The sequence below is a fragment of the Anarhichas minor genome, unplaced genomic scaffold (genome assembly GCF_050575085.1).
Source record: "Anarhichas minor isolate MPS153535 unplaced genomic scaffold, ASM5057508v1 ptg000004l, whole genome shotgun sequence".
Lineage (NCBI taxonomy): Eukaryota > Metazoa > Chordata > Actinopteri > Perciformes > Anarhichadidae > Anarhichas > Anarhichas minor.
The window spans coordinates 14,275,968-14,297,809 of NW_027466450.1; the positions used below are offsets into that span (position 1 = coordinate 14,275,968).

A 21,842-nucleotide genomic window follows, 5' to 3' on the forward strand; every position below is an offset into this window, starting at 1 on the left:
CCTTTTCCAACCGTTATTTAACCAGGAGGTCTCTCGAGATAAACTTTTACACGAGAGACCCGGCCAAAATGGCAGCGCAACATATACAGTATAGGGATCTGACATAACAATACACACCATTCGTTCACGGAGAACACTAATAGTACAACAAACCAGGACCTGAGAGATACGAGCTAATAAAAAACCTCATCAAACATTTTTTTTTCAAGCTGTATTACTGAGACAAGAGAAAACCTAAAGATGATATTTGGTAAAACACTTTTTAAAGTTATTATTTTCTTCTTAGTTCTGCTCTTTGTGCATTTTACAGCTACAACAAGGTCCTCTATATCAAACTACAAATAGTCATGGTCCCATCTTTTATTGACACACATCCACCCTCTGCAAACTGTGTGGCTTTACAACAGAGACATGAGACAAGTGTTATAACTGCTAAAGTCGCAAGAGGGCTTTGTCACTTGAAAGCGTTGTTTCCTTATGACACTACAAACACAGTCCTGTCCGAAATTTAAATACATGCTCATGGTAAGGTGCTAAAATAACAAAACACGTCCTGAAACTTCTCTTCCAAGTTCAGGGATGGAAGTGTCAACTCTCTCATTGAGACCCCTTTAAACCACAGAGACTAATATTGCATATCAGCTGTGTGTTTGTAGCAAAACACGGTGCGACGGTTCACACCAGCTGATGACGTCACTGATGACAGCACCTTCACCTTCTATACCCTGTCCTCCTTGAAAGCGTCTATGTGTGTGATAGAGGAAGACAGATGGCCTTTTTTCCCACTGTTTTTTTCTCATCATCATCATCACTGGTTTTGTCAGCTCGCTCTTGTTGTTTTACACTCTGACTTTGCATGCAGTCCTCACACCACGCGCGTCATCGTCAAGCTTATCAAAGCAACAATAAACCTCCCACACACCCCCTCCCATTAAGAGCCATTAGCAACCTTTCGCATTGTTGGGATTCTCACATCACAGTGGGTCCTGATGGATTCGCTCGCCTGGCGAAGTATTCTGAGTGGCTGCACTTGAGGACTTGAGGGGTGAGACACGGACAACAGGACCATGTATTGATCAGTGTGGGAGATGTAGAGTGAACTCACGATAAAAACAAATCCATTGTAATCGTACCCAGAGGAGTTCATGAGATCATATCTGCTGTAATTACGCCGCTATGGTGTCTGTTTATGGAATGTATGCATTTACAAGATACTTAAAGGTTCAGTCGATTTAAAGATTTGATCTCGAACATTATTTTACAACATACATGACAGGAATGTAACAGTTTACTGTTGAAATCACGTCAAGTCTTTAGTTTACATGCAGAAGCTGTTTACTTGAGTCGTGAAAAGGCAGAACCATTCGCTTAACGTGTTTTTACCATTGAAAACCAGACATGGTCACACTGCATAAGTGCGTACATTAAGAGAGCCATTGGAGGCTGTAATTGTTCCTATTTGATCAAATCGAGTGGATACATTTGAAAATGAAAGTCTTTGAAGTGCAGAATTTGCTCTTTGTGCGCCCATTTCATGAAAGTGATCTGTGAGCAAATCACAGCTCGCATGGTGCAAACGTGGTGTTATTGGCTCTGGACAGACAGGAGGGACAGCGACACACAGAATAACTTTTGTGTTTATGAGTTTGTAAGATTGCTGAAACGATTATTTTCAGTTTTGATGTATTCAAATGTCTTAATTTGTCCAACCAACAAGCCCAAAAAAAGAGAACAGCAGCAACAATTCACACACAAGCTGGAACCTTGACTGTTTTTTTTGTGTTGTTTTTTGTTAAATAATGACTTTAAATGAATTATCAAAATGTATTTTCTGTCAATCCACTAACCAATTAAACAACGGATTGTTTTAAGCTTTACTCGTGTTCGCTTCTGCTGAGTTTACAATTCTGTTTCGCTGTAACGAGGATTGTGACGTTTCTTGCTTTGGAATTCACTTTCACTTTTGTGGAGAGAACAATTGCAGTGACCAATAACTCATTCGCTGTCTTTCGTCTGAGAAGCTATATTCAGACGGCCTGCTCTTGTGAGGGAGCGTTGTTTCTCCTCTTGTCTGAGCTGGAGACTCATTATATTTTCACAGTACTGCTGCAGGGGCCGAGACGAGACCTGGACAGCACCGCTGAATAAACACTCACTTCCTTCATCTTCTGCTGTAGAACCATGTCCCCTGTTTTCAGGTTTCTTGTACGGCGCAGCGCCGTCATTTATGTTTACAGAGCCAGTTCACCTGCCTTCTGCACGGCTGCTGCTGTCTCCTGGGTCACATGTTCACAGGGTCCTATGTGCTCGATGTGAACTAACAACAAAAGCAGATGGTCTTTTCCTCTTTTTTCATACTTTATTTTAAGGCTTTTCACTAAACAATGAGATTCATCAACAAAACAGTGAAGTGAACTCGGACATGTCCAGAAGGGAAAGTAAATAGATTGATGGAAAATGAATAAATAAATAAAATAAAACAATAGTAATGAGTAAAATAATATAGTAAAAAGGCTACTAGTCGTAAAGAGTGTCATTGTCTTTTAGTTAAGAAAAATGCTTTCTTGTGCACACATTTGATGGCGTAGGTTTCAAGGAGTATAATATCAGTGGGATACATAACATGACATCACATAAACATGACATAAACTCCTTTGGAAAGTCTCCGTAATGTGTCATATTTAAAGCGCACTGAGCTGGAGAACATAGGACCATGGGAACATGGATACACTCCTCGTTATACATGTATGTATCTGCCTGGATTCCCTGCAGTGTGTGTGAGTGTGTGTGTAAAGAAGACTCCCCAGAGAGAGGCAACCATCAGAAATAATCAGACGGAGACACGGCAAATTACAGTTTAGTTGCGTGTATCTTTATTTTCCTTCAAATGCGCAGTAAAATGAAAACAAACATGCGGCTGTAAAAGTTGCTTTTGGGGTCCACGGCCTTTGTGTAAGGTGACAGAAAGTACACAATGCACACAATGTCTTCACACAATGTCTTCACACAATGTCTTCACACACAATGTCTTCTAAAAGCATTGTTGGTTTGTGTGAAGTTTGTGGTATAATCCCAGGTGTGTGTGTGTGTGTGTGTCTGTGTGTTGGCTGTAAGGAAGACAGTGCTGTCCCACTAATAAGGAGCCCGTCTGACAGCAGTCTGACAACCTCCTGACAGACAACGAGCCGGCTTTGTGCTGAGCTACTAGAATATTCCTGGCATCTCTTGCTCGGGGTTAACTCCTGGGACGCTGGAGCAACACTGAATCAATTTAGATTCTGCAGATTCCAGGTTTCTTTTCTTTCCTCTCTTCAAATTTGATTTTCAGTCTGACAAATGACACCACGCATCATTCAGTACTATTAATGATGAATATTTCCTTTTTATTGAATTGTCAGGGTCAGAGTAAATGAATACTTACCTTTTTTGTGCACCGGAGGGTTATATAAATGCTGCTTATGTTACTAGCCAGAAACCCAGCAGACAATGTAGCTGTACAATTGAACCACACAGAAATCTACATTGTATGCCAGGTTCAGGACGGAGCAAAGGCACATCTCTTCACCTCAAAGGCTTTTTCAAACATGCATCAAGAAATGCCTTTCCTTTGGCAAGAATTTCTGTCCGAGAACATTTTAAAGTTTAACTTTGATAGCTTTTATCAAGGACATTTCACACAAAGAGGAGCTCACAGAGCAGCAGGGAGAGCGAACAAGAGAGAGAGAGCGAACGAGAGAGAGAGAGAGAGAGAGAGAGAGAGAGAGAGAGAGAGAGAGAGAGAGAGAGAGAGAGAGAGAGAGAGAGAGAGAGAGAGAGAGAGAGAGAGAGAGAGAGAGAGAGAGAGAGAGAGAGAGAATTAAAAGAATGGCGGAAGAGGAAGGAGTGAAAAAAAAAAAAAAAACACAACACAAAAAGCCTTGACAAGGGCCCCTTGTGGAGTTGTGACACAGAGAACATCCTGTCTGTGGGGTCACAGGATGGAGCCCCCCCCCCCCTCCCCCGACTTCGCAGCCAATCAGAGGATTGGAATGTGCCACCAGCCAATGGGAGTGGACCAGGCATGCTCGACCCAGGAAGTAGGCAAAGCCGTCGGAGACCCAGTAGCCAGATGTAGCTGCTGATTGCTACACAGGATCTACACTGCCTACTGAGCAACTGACAGCGGCCACAGAGACGCGAACCGTGAAGGCCGGCCGGTTTCGCTCTTGCCTCGGCGGGAAGCCTCGCACTTCCGTAGAGACGGCTGAGTCCGTCTGAGGAGAAAGAACAAAAAGCTCCATTATTAACACATTACAGAGGTCAGAAGAGGGAGCAGTGAGACAGGAAGGAGAAACAGAAAATGGTGAGGATGAAGATTGAGTGATGCAGGGGGTGGAGGAGAAGGGAGAGTACGGTGGTAGCGAGCAGAGTGGGAAGGAGATCAAGCAGAAGGAGAAAATGAGCCCGAGGGAAGGGAAGGATATGGGAGATTATCTGCTGACGAACATCTCCAAGCGTGGCATTATCAGTTGCAGATTCCTGTCATTCTTTACCTTTAACCCTGAGGCACGACAGGCAGCAGCCACCGCTATGTGGGCTCCAACACTTAGCCTGTCACATAATGGGAGCACTGACCCGATCTTAATGAATTACGACCTCCACAGGTGACTAGAGAAGAGAGGAGGATACAGCACGGCTGATCCCTCTCCTCTCTGACTCTGTGGTCTGCATACCTGAGGCCTCATGACCGCATGGATCAAACATAGTGCGACCAGCTGATGGTCACTTGACTCCAATTTCTTTTTATTAAGGGAAATGTGCTGGCTCGCTCCCCCTTCCCCCTCTTTCCTCCTCCCTCCTCACATTCTAGCTGTCCCATCTGTGTTTGTCTCTTCTTCCGTCTCACTTTGCTTTCTTTCTACATGCCGGTTTTGTACCACGTTGATTCAAATACCCCACACAACTTTGAATTGAACCCGCAAACGTAAACGTAAGACTCAAAGATATCCCTGCTGCAGCTTTATAGAGGGGCATTTGAAGAGGTATAAAGGGATGTGGCCTCTGTTCTCAGCTGGAGGTAGAACAGTCTCCAGACAGAGCGTGGCGATGTGGGTGACAAATGTAAAGAGGTGAAGATAACGTTTTGAATGATGTTTCTTACCTCTCCTGGGAATGGCTTTGGGAACACGTGGTTGTTCAGCGGTGTTCCTGGAATACTCTGTGCAGAATTGGGCCAACCTGAAACATACAGAGAAGAGATACGCGAGTTTAACAGATATACAGGAATACAAATTTAATCTGTTACACAGGATGTCGCTTTGCAAAAAAAATAAGCACAGCTGTATTTTAAAGCTGTCGACGGCACTATAAGTACAAGTGTGATATTAACAGGTCCAGACCGGACAGCCTGAGTAAGCTCACAGAGCTGGAGATAAGGTGATAAGGTCCTCTATGTCTTATCTCTGTCTTTTTTTTCCATGCTTTGGTGATGCTGCCACCGCCGCTGGGCAGAGAGGTCGAACGTACGCAACGCAATTTTTTTTTTTCCACTGAAAGTGAAGCATCTGGTTTGTGAGACAGGCTGTGAAAGCAGGACAAGGTCAGAGGCTGAGGCAGACTAGAGACAACACAGGAAGTGAAAAACACGGGTTTTTCAATGAAGTGATACCAGCTCATGGCAGAATGATCGGAGCAGAGACGTGTGGCTACAGAAAGTGGTACCATAATGATCATAAGGATCATGTTCTCGGCACTACACTAGAGGCTTAATCTCTAATAACGGATATCTGCATGTGGATGCAGAATCTACCGGAGGCACTCTGGTGTCCGTTTGTAGTCCGAGTAGTATTCACTCATCACGATTGAGCAAGATTTGGTTGCATGCAGATAAACAAGCCGTGTAGCAAGCCATCATCTCACGATGATTTAGCTATTTTATTAGCTTAAAAACAGTCGACTGAGTGTAAACTGGCTACTTGTGAAACAATCCGTTGCTCAACTCCAACTCCATTCTCGCATTTTAAGTCGCTAATGGGACTATAAACAATGACCAGCACACGGAAGAGGAAGTCTTGGCCCAGATATCCGTTATCCGAATATCCGCCGGCTACACTGGAACCCCAGAAATATAGCCCCTTGCCTGCAGAAGCTTAATGGTTGACAGCTGATGGGCTTGGAGATCGCTAGAGACTATCATGGGAGGGTTAAAGGAGGGATGGCATGCAACACAAAACAGAATGACCGAAGGGATTCTACAAGGAGCCTTTAGTGTGGGGTGCAGTGGACGAGAGGTTGATGAAGGTGGATCTAGGAAGGGGTGAGTGCTAGGAGGCCTGAGGACGGGTGAGCCGGTGTGAGGGGGGTGGGTGGGTGAGGCCAGGCGTGCCATTCCTGCCTGCACTGGGCTAGTCTATTCCTAGAGTGTGGTGTATGGCAGTTGATGTGGGTTTCCTCTTAGCTGCCTGGAAGATGACTGGGCCTGACCACATCCACACACACACATACATTCACAAAGTGACAACTGTGCACACATATACAGCATATACAACTCAACTTGTATGTGCATGGACACAGACACACACACACACACACACACACACACACACACACACACACACACACACACACACACACATTCTGAGGGGAGCAAAGAGGAACCGAATCATTACCCTGCTTTAGCCTCAAAGTAGGTGGTGACCACTGTACAACTATGTGTGTTTGTGTGTGTGTGTGTGTGTGTGTGTGTGTGTGTGTGTACTTGTGCAAAGAAAAGTTGCACTTCTGCAGTAGGGGACATTGGTTCATTGGTTGTGTGCTCAAGTATGCATGGGCATGTGTGGGTGGGTGGGTGTGTAGGATGTGTGAGCTGGGTGTGGATGCATTGCCTCTCAGTGTGTGTGTGTGTGTGTGTACAGTATGTGCCTCACTCCATTTTTAAAGTTCCCCTCCTGTTCCTGCTCAGCGCACCTTATCTACAGTTATTCTTCCAAAAGAAATCTGGAAATGTATCAGTGCTCACAATTAGGTGCAAACATATTTCACAATTAACACATTTAAATAATAATACAACTTATGTCATTAATCAGATAATTGAATTTCAGAAATAAGAAACTTTTGGACATGAGTGGACATAAAGTCCGCGTGAAAATCATATTAAAAAAATGTATTGTCACTAAAAAAAGCATTGTTCATACTAAATACCGATGGTAAGTAAGAATATTCAACTTCCACACAGTTCTGTTGGGACTTTGCACCAATGGGTGTGGTTTCACTGGCTGAAAGACAGACACTTGGTCTGCAAGATGAGACAAGCCAACAGCTCACCAACAGCTTGCCGCCAATTAAGCAGTCGTTCCATGAGGCCAGCAGCCAATCAGATATCAGTTCTCGGCTCCCATTAGACCCCAGCCCGAGAGTCTGATTGGTTGTGATGGGGGAGTGAAAGCGTGGAAGCCAATAGCTCCGATTCTGTGGAGACAGAGGTTATGGAAGCTCGGTCTTCTCTGCCACCTCTGTTCCCTATCCAAAGTCATTCCCTGTCCCAGAATATTCTCCTGCTATCCAACCGGCACTCACTGCCAGAAAGACTGCTGAAGTCACTTTCTCCCCCTCCTCTCCGTCTTTCTCCCCCTCTCACTTTCTATCCTTATTACAAACGGAGGAGATGAAACAGAGTTTGCATGTAAAGCGATCCCAAATGGTTCCTTTGGGTGCTGCTAGGTAGCTGTCACTTGAAGTGAAGACTGGATCAAGGCCCATAGACCGGAGAGCCAAAACGCTTCTCCAGAGGGAGAGACCCAGCCTCAAACCGTACCCCAGCCCCAGGCCTAGAGAGAGGGGTGTCTGCAGGCTCTTCCAGGGGGCTGGACTGATGGGAAAGAGCTGGCAAGATGAACCAAGGAAAGCGAACTCCCTCCTCGAGCTGCTTCATGAAGGCCTGGCAAATGTGCACAGAGGGCAAAGAAAGCAGGCGGCAGAAAAAAAGGGGTGGGGGGGGGGGGGGGGTAGAAATGTATAGTAAGAGGAGGGATAGAAGGTTGAAATGTTTCCCATCCTCCGAAGTCAGCGCAAGGGCATTCCTGTATTCCCCCGTCCCCGTTTGAGGGGTCACAGGGTTTAAGGAGAACTAGCGCTGCACTCTGGCCAACACAGCCATAAATCTGCTTCATTAGCCCCAAACACAAGGCAACGTTGAGCGTGTAACGTTATAATGTAAGCTCTGTTTGAGAGCGCTGAGACGCTGGCTACTGATACCTGAACTGCCTCCACCCTAAATACTAACACACTCACGGATAATTAACCCCGGGAGACTGGAGGAAGATAACTCCGTTTCAATATATGAAGCCATCAGACCCCTATCTTTTAATCAAGAGCTTGATTCTTGATTTAATAATCCCACTGATCCACAGGGAATTACAGGGATTTAGTTCTCGTTGCCTCAGTGTTGCATTCAGCTTGTACGATAGCTGCGCGACCACAGTTCCTTCTTGACGTCCTCCTACTGCAGCCACTTTGAATAAGCAGCCAGGCTGAGTCATTGTGTTAACTGATTACCTTTTGGAAAACAAAAGGAACACCTTAAAAACGCCTTGCCCATTGATCCTGCTTTTCCATGACGCGCGGCCGTCTCCGCAGCCTCTTCCTCGCACACATACTGCCACTTATTGGAATTCAGAGTGGGGCCCAGGTAGGGGAAGCTTTGCCCATATATGAGCAGAGGAGGAAACGGGCCAGGTGTGTGTGGTTAGTGCACCGTTGGAACGAGCGTTCTTGAGTACACACACACACACAAAAACGCACGCACACAAACGGGCTCCATCCGCTTCAACCAGACTGCTTTTAACTCCAGTGACGTGTGAGTTACGCCGCTAAGCTCTTCACTGTACAATCAGCCCGTGAATGACAGACTTGTGAGTGTGACTTGTTGCTGTATAAACAAAGACGAGTCATGCGACAAAAAAGAAAAAGAAAAAAGGAAAGTGTGGCAAAAGAAGGAATGAGTCAAGTGATAGTCAAGATTGTTCCTGCGCAGCCCAGTTTTAGTTGCATAACTGTGTCGATGTCGGAATCACTATGTCACAATGTCTTAACTCCTGACACAGTGTGTGTGTGTGTGTGTGTTTCTATTACAGCAAAGAATGTGGTTCAGACTAAACCCTGGTGCACCTGTGACTTAATAGCTTAACTCCCTTCAGCCTTTCCCACCTCACTGAATCATCTGCCACCTGTCATTATGTAGACCTCCACGCGATGACTCAATGGGACACGATCGGTAGCGTGGACATTTGAACAAGCTGCTCGACGCTGACTGCCTCCGGTCCTCTACACTACCACCTCCAGGCACTCCTGGAGGGGTTTTTTCACACTTAGGGACTGTAGAGAAACGAAACAACTGTAACTAAACTCAAAGCTGAACGCTCTTCCGTCCAGTTAACGGTGCCAACATCAATCAGTGATTGCTTGTGTGACCTTTTCACCACATACCAATAACAAGAAAAAGTGACTGACTGCAGCTTTAATACAACTTTTCTAAACTTTCAGCAAGGAAAACCTCAGTAAAAGGAAGTTATTATAATTCAACTCCTCTTGCTAATTGCCATCCATCCAGTCTTTGCCTTCAGGTTGCAGTCTTGCAGTATTCCATTGCAAAAAAAAATACATTTTCACTTTTAAAAATTCTGCTGAAGTACGATCTTAGTTCTTAAAGATTAACGCATTTCAGCTTTGGTCCCCATTGCAGCTATTTTACAATGATCATTACATTAATAATCCGGGATTACAAATAATAATTGTAGCTTTTTTTCACCTTTCACCTTTTTTTATTTTATTTGCCCCAGAAGTGTTTCGCCCCGCTCCGCCGCTTCCTGCCAAGTAGAACAGGGCAGGGTTCACTCTGTCGGCGGAGTGATAAGGCAGAGGGCAGATTCCATGCTAATCTCAATCCAGGGAATTTAATCTCGACTCATCTCGATACCTGCGATGCATCTCACCGCCAATCTCCGCCCTGCTATCACGCAGTCCTGCCGGAAACACTGCCTCGATAAGAGCCGATAGATCCTCACGCTCCAACGCGATGGTTTACGGCTGGCTCCTTATCACCACTCCTCTCACACACTCTCTCTCTCTCTATATCTCACACACACACACACACACACACACACACACACACACACACACACACACACACACTTCCTGGTGCCATAAACTACAGAGTTAAGTCGTGCTGGAGTTGCCAACAGCGGGGCAGTAAAGAAGCTGCAGTAATCTTTGTTGGAGCTGAAGGAGCGGCTATTGATGTGTTGCAGTAAAACAAAGAGACCGTCTCAGCCACACATGCATGCACACTGTGTGGCTACAGGCTACTGGTGTGAATGGGCTCTCGTGACCACACACACACACACACACACACACACACACACACACACACACGACCCTGACGTCCCTCATATGAGAGGTAGTGATTTTTCCCAAAGAAGTAGCTGTTACATCTCAACATCTTAATTGGGATCCACCGATCCGACAGCATCACTTGTTTTTATTACTCGGTTTAAAGTATTTTTGCAGGAACGTAAACGCAGGTGAAATCAGTTTCTCAAGTTCGTCCGAGTGATTCAGCGAGGAGCGCTGTGACGTATTAACGCTGGAGACCTGCCCTCCCGTCACAGGACAAGTGAGTAAGAGTAATGATAGTTGGAGAGAGCGTCGTCTTAGTCAGAGAGAGTGGGAGATCATTTGAAGAACAACAGCTGGGCAGAGAGCCACGACTTTTTAAAGGACACACACACACACACCACTGTTCAGCTTGTGACTAAGCCCCCTTTAGACAAACACATGTAACCCAGAACCACTAGCACTGATTCACACAATCTCTCAAACACTCTCTCTCTCACACACACACACACACACACACACACACACACACACACACACGCACGCAGCGGCGCTTTAAGGGCCAGTAACCAGGAGAGACAGCGGCGACAGTAAAGATTGGAATGAATTCAAACATCAAGTCCCGTCAGTCGTCACTCTCTCTCTCAGCCAATCACATCAGCCGGCTGCCATGTCCATTCATAAAGAAGCCGCATGGCACTGTCCGGGCTGTATGATACTGTACCACCCCCCATCCCCCCCCCCACACCCCCACCAATACGCTCAGTTCATTCATGCCCTCTGCTGCCGAGCAGGAGTGGACTGCGCTATCTATGTCAAATAGAGGGGGGTTGTGGAGAAACAGCGTGACTGAAGCAGAGAAAGAGGAAGTGCTGCCTCTGTCTGAAGAAAAAAAAAAAAGGCCCATTAACCACAAAGACCTATTTTTACAGCACTGACAGTAGTACATACCCTACATTGTAGCTCCCATCTAATCCCGGCAGTAGTACTGTAAGTAAGCCTCGCAGCAGAGCGCGAGCCAGACAAGTCGACTATAACAGTGAATCAGCTCTTCTGTAATGTGATCACTCTGTGAGGCAACGCTGTGCCTCCACCACAATTCAAACTCTTAAAAAACCAGACCGGCCGATCTTTCGCCCGGCTTCAGGGACTAAAGACGGCTCGTTTGACTCAGGAGCTTCGCGTTCAGGCCTTTCCTCTCACACACACTTTTTTTTGTAAAGAAACACCAGTCTCTCCATCTCTAGACCGCCGAGAGCCTCCTGTTCTTCCTCTCGGTTCTGTGTGCCGCTCAGCCTATTCAGGATCTGGGAGCAGTTTCTCAACCTTAACTTGTAACATATGATATCCATCAACAGCAGCAGCTCTGCTTTCTGGGAGTATTTTCCCTTTCTTTCCTTTTTTTTTTTTTTCACTTACCCGTCTGGGTGAGAGTAGTGTTTCCTCCTCGGCATTCAGCTTGGAATGAGGGAACCCCCCCCCCCCCCCCCACCTCCTCGGTTTCTTCCTCTGTTGTGTCTTTCTTTTAGCTTTTCCTCCATTTCTGGGTGTCCTCTGCTCTGTCTCTGCTTCAAAGAGGGATCCCGGCTTCCACTTCACGTTAACTTTACTTGGTCCAACAGAGAGTGAAAGAGAGAGAGAGAGAGAGACACTATTGTGTAACAGCTTCTCACCCACGTCCACGTCTGTGAGGACAAGTCACCCAAAACTTGCCGGAGCTCAACTCCGAAAAGATTTCAACCTTACATGTCTCCTCATCTCTCTCTTTTTTTTCCTCCTCCCGTTGCATTCTTCTGAGTGTAATCAGTAACAGGCTTAAAGTGACAGCAGCAGCCCTACATAGCCGGCTCTCACACACACACACATTTTCTCTCACACACACACACACACACACACCGACACACACACACACACACACAGACAGTGTGTGAGGCTCCCTCTGGGCTAAAGGTGCTTTCCCAGAGCTCCGGAGACACTACAGCCGTTACACTCCCTATAAGCCCCGCCAAAGTTGCGCTATCACATGTTTCGCGGCGGTCTCCCTCTCTTCTCTCTCCTTTCTCTCTCACCCTTCGCCCTCCCTCCTCTCCCTCAGCCCCTGACTGACACTGACGGACATACCCTATCACACACACTCAGGAGCGACACTGCACTCTCTTATAGTGGCTGGGGGCCGAGCCTATTGCAGCAGAGGGCAGTGTCCTGTTACACAGCTCTCAATTGAGGTTAGAGAGAGGACATCCATTCAGAAAAAAGAGAGGAGGGAAGAGGGAGGAGGAACAAAAAAAAAGTAAGGGCGGTCTCTCTGGCTCTCTCTCTCTCTCTCTTTCTGTATGTGTGTGTAAGTAAGTGAGTGTGTGTGTGTGTGTGTGTGTGTGTGTGCCTGGGGTCTTCAAAAGCAGGAAACTCCCCCACCAGAGAGCTGGGGCGTCTGTAGAAAAAAGGGACCCGTCTCTAAATAAGGGAAAGGAGGCAGGGACTTAAGCGGCGGCCCCCCCCCCCCACACTGAAAACACACACAGCGGCCACAGTAGAGGGGTCTTTATGACTTCCAGCCTCACTGGCAGCACTTCACTCTCCACCCATACACACAATATAAACAAACGCTTTTTATGTGCATCTCGTCTCAGCTGCTCACTAGATTTCATTGCGTCGGTCTATCTCGCATGAAAAAAAAAAAAAAGATTCTGGTGACATTTTGTGAAAAAAATAGACTGCTGATTGTGACCACAAAGAGAAAGTACCAGAGTTTACAGCCCGGCCAATAAAGAAGCGGGTAACCCCGCGGTGACCACAGCTACTAAAAACAGAAAGTACCCGAGTGTACCGGCAGAAAAAAAGACCCCAGTGAGCGATGATGGCAGAAAGCCCGGGTCGTACTACAAGCAACAGGGGTCATTATCATCTGTTGACCCCTCACCTCTAATTCTGACCTGACAGTGCCCTCTCAACTACATCCTGCCTTCACCCCCCCCTTTCTATCCCTTGCCCACCACACCTATCAACAGTCCCGTCCTGCCCCACCCTGCCCCGCCCTCCTCCTCCTCCTCCTCCTCCCTCGTGCTGTTTTTTTGGGGCGAGGGTGGGCTGGTGTTTTTGAATGGGAGTCTCAAACTTCAGGAATGACATAGTTGGTTTGTTACTCACAGGACACGGCGTGACTCATCAAAAGCCATGCTGCACCCATGCTACGCTCCCGTTACACACATTGTGGCGGCAAACACGCACTCACTCACGCACAGACTTTTTTTTAGTGCTCCATTCATAACTATTTAAGTAACCTCAGTGAGTCATGTAACAAGGCGGGTTAAGTAATATTTGACCAGACACACACCTCTCGCCGGCATTGTCACCCTTAAGAACGAGGTTCACAACCTTTAAATGGCCCTTTATATGGAGCATCTAGTGACGCATTGGTTATGTCTATAAGTCCAAGGAGTGGCTCTCACATCTCACATTGTTTGAATTTAATATTTTTAGATATATTTAAAAACTTGACGTAGAAGACTAGCATTTATTTTTAAAAGAAATGCATCTTTTCTTGTTTCACCGAAAGATCTCATGAAGCAGCAGCTTCAACATCTAAATCATCCGTCTATACAGCTCTGTGGTCGGCGTATGTGTGGATGGAGAGCGAGTGGGTGTAGGTGAATCACAGCCTGTCGTGTGTCGGGGCGGTGAATGGCTTGTCTGTGTGTATCGGATTGTGTTCTGCGGGTGCCGCTGAGGCCCGGCGGCAGGCTGGGCTCAAGCGGGGGGATGACTCAGGGTCGGAGCGGGTAACCGACTCCAGACCTGCCGACATAACCTGCAGGAGTCACCAAGAGGACTTGTGTAGGAGCACTGTCCTCTAGTCTGACCGGACACACTTGTCATCTCTCATTAGATGCTAAAATGAAAATGGCTTCTCTTTTTAATTTCCTTTCAGGTTATTTAAAAAAATAAATAAAATGATATTCATGTTTGGAGCTATTCCAGTTCTACCATTTCATTTAGCTGCTCTCTGCCATCTTTACAGATTATTCTTCATGTTGTTATTCAGCTGCTCTGTGAGCCAAGGACAATGAGTCACTGGGCAAGAAACCATTATTATTTTCATTCTAACATTTGATGTTAGAATGAAAATAGTCCTGCAGCATGACATTATCAAATTATTAATCTACAACTAAAAAAAATTGAAAATACAGAAATCCTAATTGACATTGTACCTATTTAGCATTTCTTAGCAACCAAACTGCTAACAAATAATGTTTTGTTAATGTTGAAATTCAAACACATTTAAGAAAAAAATCGTTATGATTTGTGATTAACTCAGTTGTTAAATACGATTAAGGATGCGCCTGCACTGTTACAATTTAAAAACTTAGTTTGACATTAAAGTCTCCACTTAAGTTTCACTTAAAGAGCAAAGTTTCACAGTAACTGAGAGGTTTGCCATTTTAGAATGTGACTCAGTCTATTGTGGGCACAAACTGAGCACCGCTCGCTCGCTTTCTCTGGGTGGATACAAGGGCGGAGATGTGTTTCAACACACATGCACGACACAGGCGGGGGCCTTTCCTTCATGTAGTCACAACCACACACACGCACACAATGGAGATTGCAGGGGAAAGGAAGCTGGTGATTCCTGAGATTCCTGTGGACAAAAAGGTGTGAACTCAGGCAGCCGAGCAGCATGGGAATTCTGCTGGGTTGGCTTGAGAAGCAGTTTGATGGCTGCTAGTGACACACGCGCGCACACACACACACACACACACACAAAGATAATAAAAAAAAGAGCTGGAGAAAGAAAGTAAAAAGTAAGAAAAGATTTTTAGCTTTTTTTTTTTGCATTTTCTGCTCAGAGAAAATTAAGAGAAGTCAACTCCGTATGCACCAAAACATTCTTAACCATTCAACCCAGTTGTACTGAATGATCAATCTCTCTTGATCATAAATTGGAGGTGTGTCGCCGATTGATTATTATAAGCATAAAGGTAACGCCCCCTAAACACGATAGGGGTAGTTGTTGTGCCGGGTGAAAATACTCCGGCACATATCCAAGAATTGGACGGATGCCACCACCACCAAAACAAAAAAAGAAGCTGTAAGAAGAACCTCAGCAGATAAATAAACTTAAAGTAAACGTGACTTTCCAGAGCGTCGGTACTGACGTTACACAAGAAAATCAAACGGCATTGAAGAGCCGTATGTAATCCAGTCAGAAGCTGAACACAGGCAATATCATTCAGGGGTTTTCGTCTTAATTGGGATAAATGGACCAATAGTATTTGTTTGAGACCGAGCGGTGTTGCAATTGAAATGTTTGGGCACTGCAGCTGTGTGTTTGGTGTCGTATAAACCCATGAGGGTTGTGCACGACACGAAAATAAAGAAATCAATCAATCAATCTTCAGCCCACAGATTTAAACTCTAAAACATATAATAATCTACATTTGATTATATGATTTCAGCGTTTTTCTCCCCCCCCCCCCCCCCATATTTAAAGCTTGTGTTTCCTTGTTTGCAAAAATAAGAAAACATCCCAGAAATCGATAGCCTCTAACAAAATAAGAACAAATCATGGATACGAAGGGAAATCTGTTTGTATATTTGCTTCCTGCGTGTCAAAATGAGACAAGGGGGCTGTTTAGATAACTATTGAGTTTAAAATGACACATCTGATAATAAGCCATATAATAATGTGGCATGAGTTACAGAGTACTCAAAGAGCAATGCCAAAAATGTGTGAGAGAAAAACGAAAAAGAGCTAGATACACTTAGAGAGACGTAATAAATATTGTCATTTAGCTTCATGAAGTTTTTAAATAGTCTCAGAAGCAAAATACCCAAAAATATAAACAGATTATTGTCTTTTGTTTGATTGCATTTTTCTGTCCTCGTAAACATGGTTAGAGAGACGGTGATACAGAAAGACAAGCAGTGACAGAAGCTGCAATATGTTTCCAGGGAAATGTCACAGTGCAGGAAAATGCAGAAACTGAAACTCGGCCAACACTCCCTCAAATATGAGAATTTGAATCGAAATGGAAAAATATCCTGGTTGACAAAAAATAAAGCTGAAATAAAAAATAAAAAATTGGAAGGCATGTGTGTCACGCATGATACAATGTGTTGATAGGACATTTCTGGACAGCTGTTTCCACATTTCAGAACATCTAACGGGAAAGTATTATACATTTAAACTGAACAAACACTACTCGTTACTATTATGCATTATGCATAAATGCATTTTCAAAACCTATTACAAAAATGTCTCATATTTCATGAAAGGTCTCCAAGATAAGCAAGATAAAAAAGGGTCTTCAGATGTTAACATTTCTATTCAGTTACGAGAATTTACATCCTAGTTTTTAATTATGAATTAGTCAATAATAACTTAATTACACACACACACACACACACACACACACACACACACACACACACACACACACACACACACAGAGGCAGCATGGAGAGTCTGCCACAGATGCACCTGTCTCTGGCGAGATTGAAACTCTCAGCCGGTGATGGACAAGAACAGACGCAACAACGACGTCATTTCATTCACTAAAATTGGCACACACACACACACACACACACACACACACACACACACACACACACACACACACACACACACACACACACACACACACCTCCGAAGAAACACATACTTGCAACCAACCAAGGACAGACTGCCTTACCCCAGTGTGTGTGTGTGTGTGTGTGTGTGTGTGTGTGTGTGTGTGTGTGTGTGTGTGTGTGTGGCATGGTCTACACTGACTATATTAGGCCGGTCTGTTTCCAGCACGGGGAGACAGTGAGCACACAGATACAGCTGTGATGTCACGGTCACGCTGGGAAGGCATGCCTCTACGTTCTTATCTCTCTCCACTGCCCTGCTGTAACGTGTGTGTGTGTGTGCCCTCCTGTTTCAATATGTGCGTGTGTGTGTGTGTGTGTGCTTATTACCCTGTGATAACCCTGGACTTTTAGTGACACACAGGGAAACCTCAGCTGACAGAACAGCACCCCTGAGCCTCGGAGAAACACCCACAGCAGGCTGAGTTGTGATGCGTTTCGGTGATTTAATTTCCCATTACTTATGCGAGTGTACATCACACACGAATACTTCTATCGTGACGCATTGGTTAGCTCTTAGGTTAAGCTATATAAAGTAATAGCTGGCATAACGGTAGTATTAGTAACAGTGCGAGTATTAAAGGATAATTACTGTTTATTGCAGTCTTATTTTCATGTTTTTAACATCATTTTACCTTTCAGCCTCTTTTTCTAAGTTTCTTTTTGTCACTTGCATTTCCTGTTGGGTGTCTTTTTAGAAATGCTGCCACATTCCCAGGACTCAATGAACGTGATGTGTAAAATGTTTATAGTATCAGTTGTCAAACAAGTATTTAGATCCGTTACTTAAGTATTAATACAACAATAAAGAAAATAGTCCTTTGCAAACACAAATTACTGATTTGTTTTACTATAAGTGATGGGTTCATCCATTAACAACACCCACCCAGTCCCAATGAAGCAGATCAGCTGAGTTTTAAACTCTTTAGAAGTAACTGGTTGCCCCCCTGCTCTAATTTTAACTTAAATGTTTGCTTATTTAGTTGTCAATATAAAATGTTCCAGACAAATACTCATTTAGCATTTTAATGTTGTAACTACTTTGTTGATTATCGGATAGTTTAATCTATAATGCAGCATGTGTATTCATGTGTTTTGGATGTAACTAAACTAGAAATCACACATTAAATCTATGCAAAAAGTCCAATATTTCTCTCTTAAGTAAAGTACCACAAAACAGTATACAAGTAAATGTGCTTAGAACTTTTCCACTGCTGATTATTACCAACACAAATGATGGGAGTTTTAATAAATCTGAAATATCTCTTTCAAAACTATTTATTAAAAAAATGTTTTTAGTTAAAAAAATGATAAAAATGCTCCTATAAAACGTATAACGTGACAACAACAATGTCACTAATGTGTGTGTATACTGTTAGAAATTGGATGACAGCATTGTGACTCCTTTTAACATCCCTGCCCTGTGAGCCCCCCTCCTCCTTTCCTTTCCTCTCCGTTCTCCCCCTTTCCTCTTCCTCTTCCCTTCAGAGGTGTCAGAACAAAAAAAAACAAAAAGGGAAAATGTATGAGTCTCTCTCTCTCTCTCTCTCTCTCTCTTTCTTCCACAACCACACAACGTGTGGCTATGTGAAGGCACTGACTCCGCTGCCGGCTGGCCCACTCACAGGATATAAGAGCTGCGAGCCCTGCCAAGGCGGTGAGGGATCACACTGTGGAGTGTGTGTGTGTGTGTGTGTGTGTGTGAGGACTGTGTCACACATGAGCTGGTGGCTGTCTGAGCGGCAACGCCGACAGCAGACGCCCTCGTCCTGACGCTATAGGGTGGAGAAGGCTTCTTGTGAAACATTCCACTCTCCCCCACCGCTCTGACCAGCGTTTCCTGTTCTCACTTCCCCGTCCTTCCCCTCCCGCTCCTCGCCCTGCCTTCCTTTTTTTTTTTTCTCGCCCCGTCCCACCCTCCGCCTTCGCCTCCACACGCCAATGCTATCCTCCGGCGTTTCTCACCACCCCATCTACCGCTGCTCTACACCCCTGGGCCGGTCCCCCTGGCTCCAGGCCCTCCCCGGCCCACCGCCCCACGCCCCAGACTGGTGGACTCCCTCCGGGTTTCCTGGAGAACCACCTTCCATTATCAGAGCGAGCGGCCCAGCCCAGAAACGCTGCTGCTGCCGAGCTCAGCGGGTCCTTGTGGCCCTGAGCTTGACCTCCACCTCTGAGGATAAACTTCACTCGTTGAAACCTCTATTTCAGTCGCACTCTTTGAAATGCAACTAAAATAAATAAAAGGACCTGAATCGATAGTCTAGTTAGACTGATATTGATCTTTCCATAAAACTCCGATTTTGGTTGGTTGCCAGCAACGACACCTGCTGCAACCTTTCTTAAGCGATAAACCGACCCTAAAACCCTCTGAGGGTGTTGTTCATTCGACAGTTTTTCATCCCATTGCGGTGTAAAGTATTGCTGAAAGAAAATGAATCTACAACTATTTGGATAACTGATGAAACATGTAAGCACAAAGTTAGTTAGTTAGTTGCAGCCCAAATGTTGAAGAACAAAATATTTTCACAAGACTGACTGACAGACACTGCATATTTCACTTGGAGTTGTCTGGCGCAGAAATGGCCAACTTTCAATATACAAAAGACATTTGCACCAAATCAGGAGCTTCAGTCCAACTCAATCAGTTCTGATCCTGACTAACAAGAACCTGCATTAGTCACCTGCTCATTAGCTGTGAGGAACGTGTGCACCAACCCGGCACAATCACCAAACAACGAAAATGCTCCCCATCACTTTTGACTAACGGGATGATGCATAATGTATGTGCATGCACAAAGTGTGGAATGTGAGCGTGGCATTCACAGAGGATTAAATGGACATGCGGCGTGGGGCTCTGTTTTCTCGGCTCCGTCTTTCGGGGAGCAGACAGAGTGAGAAAGAGCGCGCGGTTCCAGCAGATGGGGCCTGGTCTGATACGGCCATCTGTCTCAGAAGAAGAACAGAAGTCGGCTCTGCAGAGCCTCTCTCTCTCTATTTATCTGTGATATAGAGTGATCTGGGAACTCGCAGAGCTGCCTATACAGCAAGTCTCTTATTGTCTTATATCAACACATTGAGGTTTAAATAATTAGAAACCAGCATCACTAAGATACAGGAAGATGCAAATTGCATCCTGGTGTCCTCTGCCATCTGCTGTACTTCGTCACCACGTCTGCAATGAGCGGCGATCAGCGAGTCGGCATGTTTTTGATCCAGACACTTTCTGTTTCCATCCCTGTCTCCCCGATCTGCAGTTTGTGCAGTTGCTTCTCTCCCTGATCCTCCAGGACGAGCGCGCTCCTCCTCACAATAAACTTTCTTCCAACGCTGGCAGGGAGAGAGGACTCTATAGCGCTGCTTTTTTTCCGCGGTCTCTTGTCTGGGGGGGGGGGCTCTGCAACAGGCTGACTCACAGCCGCGGCCCACTCTGCCCTCCCACTCTGCCCTCCCACTCCTCCCTCCCACTCAGCCCCAGCCGTACCCCAGCGTGGGAGGCAGCGCAGCCCAGGACCAGAGCCTCCGGCTGGGCACGCACACTCTCTCACACACACACACACACACACACACACACACACACACACACACACACACACACACACATAGCCAGCATGGGCCCACGGCTCTGGAGCTTTGGCTTTCATTCCCCTCACCCACTCAGAAACACAAAAAAAAACACACACACACACACACATCGCCTACCCACATACCCACACTGATTTTTAGAGCACCTCTTTAATGATGTCATGTGCCTTACATCTGAAGGGAGCAGAGGCAGGGGAAACACGTGGGAGTGTGTGGGCCGTACATGCTCTGTGTGTGTGTGTATGTGTGTGTGTGTGTGTGTGGGAGAATCATGCTGCCAGATTATTGTTCTTTTGTTTTTGGTTTACATTAAGTACACTAAAGTGTTTTATGTACACGTGTACTGTTGGCTCCTGTGAGTAAAGAGCTTCTACTGTACTGAGGTGAGCTCAGTTATTTTTAAATCACAGCTACACGGGAGGATTTTGATCTGATGACACAAAGGACTAAGGATACTAATGAGTGTGATGAATGGTTTTTAGCATTGGAAAGTAGAGACATTGGTATCAAAATCTCAAAAACCTCACTTTGCCAATGAGTCTGGTTTCCACTGGCACTGCTCCATCTGTTAAATGAATTCACGCCGATGCTGCGTCAGTTGAAATCAAAAGATAACGTGTGATTCTTACCAGCATGGACGGAACAGGAGCCCTCGATCCGGTCAGTCTTTTGCCGCCTTTTCACTGATCACGAAGAGTTCAGGCTGTGAAAGAGGAGCACGTCACTCACATCGTCCTTTTCAAATATTCTCATCACTGACACCTTTATTCCACTGAAATCTAGAAAAACATTTCTTACAGGAAAAATTAGTCGATTTGCACAATGTCACACGTTTGTAGGCTGCCTGTGCTGCGAAGACGAATAATATTCAGAAGGGCCAGATTGCTCATTAGAATATCTCACATTTGTGTGTGGGCGAGCTTTTAGCAGTCCCTCTCCCTCTCGTCCTCTCGTTCCAGAAACATTGTTCTCTGTCCAATACCAACCGGGATGCTAACCCCAGTCTGTCTGCAAAAACAAAAAGTGAGCCCAACCACTAACTTCTCTCCAAGTTTTCAAGTTCAGCGTATCACATTCGCTGTCAACTTTTGTAATACACACATCCACTGCACCCAAAACCCCTAAAAAATCTTGGTCGGTTTCTATATTTACCGCCATGCCGTGTTGGAAGTTGACATTATATCAAATCCGATTGGATGATCTGACGAACGCAATCGTCACAGAGCTCATGAAAAGAGACGCGTGTTTTTAACAGGACAGCG

At 45.3% G+C, this 21,842-nt stretch overlaps 1 long non-coding RNA gene across 1 annotated transcript; it reads right to left on the reverse strand.

The window, feature by feature from the left end:
• Nucleotides 1–2,856: 2,856 nt before the first annotated feature.
• Nucleotides 2,857–21,287, reverse strand: LOC142964187 (uncharacterized). Its single transcript, XR_012957512.1, has 3 exons — nucleotides 21,210–21,287; nucleotides 5,141–5,217; nucleotides 2,857–4,253 (listed from the first exon to the last, which is right to left on the reverse strand). It is a non-coding gene; the product is annotated as an uncharacterized LOC142964187 (long non-coding RNA).
• Nucleotides 21,288–21,842: the final 555 nt, after the last annotated feature.